General features: G+C 33.6%; 1 protein-coding gene across 2 annotated transcripts in view; it reads left to right on the top strand.

Annotated features, from left to right (window-relative positions):
- LOC116853277 (phospholipid-transporting ATPase ABCA1-like) overlaps positions 1-3,219 on the top strand; it is a 27,598-nt gene that overhangs the window by 9,604 nt on the left and 14,775 nt on the right. The window contains exon 1 of one of the 2 annotated variants that reach the window (XM_032834271.1): positions 2,630-2,738. The exons of the other annotated variant lie outside the window; for it this stretch is intronic. The gene's annotated coding sequence lies outside the window, so the exon portion shown is untranslated. Of the gene's footprint in view, positions 1-2,629; positions 2,739-3,219 lie in introns of those variants that run through there. 2 annotated transcript variants of the gene reach the window in all.

Raw genomic sequence — 3,219 nt, 5'->3', positions numbered from 1 at the left:
ACATATATATATATACGTTACAGTAATATAATTATTTTTAGAATTAAGACAGAAAAGTCCGAAAAACCGAAGGATATAAGGACACCACAAGGAATTGAAGTGCTTACACATTCCACAGATGAAAGCAGTTAAACACATATCAGTGTTTGATGCACATATTAATACACTTTTTTATAAAAAATATTGTTGATCCTCAAATTCACCAATTTCATTGAATTAATGATTATTTTCCGTTTTTACTATCAACATTTTTCTTTATAAAATTAATATTAATTTTTATACGCAATTGTAGCATTTTCTTTATAAAATAAATAATATTCACTAGTACAATTTCTTACAATGTTTCATTATATTTGCTGAATTTATCCTCCGTAGGTTTTGAGAATCTCAAATCTTGCTATTTCATTTTGTATTCTCTTTATTGTTCTACTTTTTCCAAACATTTAATTTCATAAAATAATACTAACACAATATAAAATTTATAATATTTTAAAGCAATAATATAATTTCTTCAAATAATGCGAGGAATTCATATTCTCCGTATATTCATTACCTTTACACCCACGTATATGCACGTGTAGGACTGATCATTCCATCTTTTTGGTAAGTTAACTGATAATTTAATCGTATGTCTGTCTTTATTTTTTCTTCAAAATCAAAACAGATATGGGAAGTTTTTTTTCTATTGTTCATCTCGGTACATAAGTCCGCTCTCCTCTTTCTTCTATCACATTTTATCTAACATTGTGCAACAATAAGGAGAGAAAAGTAGTACAATCAATTTAGATATAGGATTTAACTGTCTATTATCTTACCAGGAAAATGGAATAATCGCATTACACGTGCATGTATGTGCGTGTACAGATAATGAATATATTGAGATTATAATTCTTCGAAATATCACATAAATATTACGTAATATTAAATAGATATTATTGTGATATATCACAGTAATATTGCTGTGATGCGTTTTCGCGGACATTGTAATATTGCTGTGATATCTCAGTAATATTACAGTAATATTACTGACATATTTCATTGTAATATTGCAATGGAAATGTGATATTACTGTGATATTACTGTAATATTACGTGCTATGTGGGAATTTAATACCTTCCTAACAGAGCACGATAGAAAATGATTTCATTTCTTGCGGATTCGATACATGCAAAGGATACGATAGAAAAACAATTACAATAGAGAATAGTTAGATTCTTTACAAATCTTTTCAGTTTCTATCGCTTTCTTTCTTTCTATTTTTTTTTTTTAATCACAGGAAGACATTAATGTTTTAATGTGTGTGCTGTCTTATAAAATAATCTTCTAAATGTCATCACGTGCTGTCACTTTTCTACCACGACGTTGAGAAAAAGAAAGATAATTATCTTTGGGCACACGATTTTGTGTTACACGCCGCTCGCTGTATCATCTCTACATACATGTATGCAGCCGAAGCGGCGACACGCTTCGATTCGGCGTCGATTCGGCACACGGATTATGCACATGTGTCAGTGTATCATGCCTCGCTATGTCTCGTAGCTATGGGCGGAGGGAAGTGGCGAGATGCGATCGCGGGTATCACGGTCGTACGTCGGCCGTAGGCAACTTTCCGCTGCCGCTTTCTGTACGCTGATTTGTTGAGACAAAATAATTAATTTCTCAAAAACTATTGCGAATATCGCAAAACGGAACAGGACTTTCTTGAAGCTCACCTCAATTCGTTTTACGTTCTCACCAAGGGTCATCATGGAAGTTCGGGACACCCTGTACAATCAAATATATTATCACATATACAGGGTATCCCGCGTAAGACGTGCCAAAAGAAAAATATAAGTAGAACAGATAAAACTAAACAAAAATTGTAGAGATTATTTTTCAAACAACCACATAATATTTCGAGATATTAATAAAAATAGTTGGACAAATTAGAACACGGCAACGCGGCAGGCAGGACATATGAGGTTTGTTCGAGTTGCTTGTACTATTCACATTTTTACACCTAATGCCCATTGCATACTAGTGCACCTCATACAATACAAATTTTCCAAAATACGTTTTGAAGACGCTTTTAGGACGGAGAGATGTCATCAGAATATTTTTAGGACGTCCTTTGAAGATGTGAACTGTCTGAAAATAGCTAATATCCAATAAGTTTATTCGCATTAATTGAACTTTTTACACTTTCACACTTAGCGCACATTAATTCTTTAGAGGTTCTAAAAATGACGTCATGATTTCCGTTCGTGTTACGAATGTAAATGTAATTTTGATACACTTTTTACACTTGACTCCAAGCAAAAATGAAAAGTGTATCAAAATTGCATTTGCACTCGTAATACAAACGGAAAACATGACGCCATTTTTAGAACCTCTAAAGAATAAGGTTGCGTTTGGAAACACATTATATGCGCTACTAAACGATAGCCATTGGAGTGAGCGAAATACAAAAGTGAGATAAAAAGAGAGGGAGAGTACTCGAGTGACGTTTCCGAACGCAGCCTTAATGTGCACTAAGTGTGAAAGTGTAAAAAGTTCAATTAATGTGAATAAACTTATTGGATAGTAGCTATTTTCAGACAATCCAACCTAACCTAACCTAACCCAACCTAACCTTCCAAGGATGTCCTAAGAATATTCTGATGACGTCCCTCCGTCCTGAAAACGTCTTCAGAATGTATTTTGGAAAATTTATATTGTTTGGGGTGCACCAACGAACACCAGTGTGCAACGGGAATTAGGTATAAAAGTGTGAAAAGTACAAGCAACTCGAACAAACTTATGGTTTGCCGCGGCCGGCGAAAAAAATAGACGATTGCTCGCGGATCTATCTTATAGGTCAGAGAGGTGGACCGTTTGACATATGAAAATGGGTAGCTCCGTGCGTACGTATACGTGTGCGCTCGTTTATTTTCTTCGCCGGTCGCGACGAGCCGTATGTCTCGCCTGTCGCGTCGCGCGCTCTTATTTGTTCAACTATTTTTATTAATATCTCGAAATTTTACATGGTTTGAAAAATGATCTCTATAATTTTTGTTCACTTTTATTTATTCTACTTATATTTTTCTTTTGGCACGTCTTACGCGGGACGTCCTATATAAAAAATTTATAATGCGGTTGCAGTATTTTAAAGTCGTAGTACTAGCTGTGAATCTATTATATATATATATATATATATATATATATATATATATATATATATATATATATATATATATGTTT

This window comes from Odontomachus brunneus, unplaced genomic scaffold (assembly GCF_010583005.1).
Source record: "Odontomachus brunneus isolate Ranch 3 - 2012 unplaced genomic scaffold, Obru_v1 Obru_scaffold_299, whole genome shotgun sequence".
In the NCBI taxonomy this organism is placed as follows: Eukaryota; Metazoa; Arthropoda; class Insecta; order Hymenoptera; family Formicidae; genus Odontomachus; species Odontomachus brunneus.
Note: the sequence above shows the minus strand (reverse complement) of the source record. Positions and strands in the feature narration are given on the sequence as shown.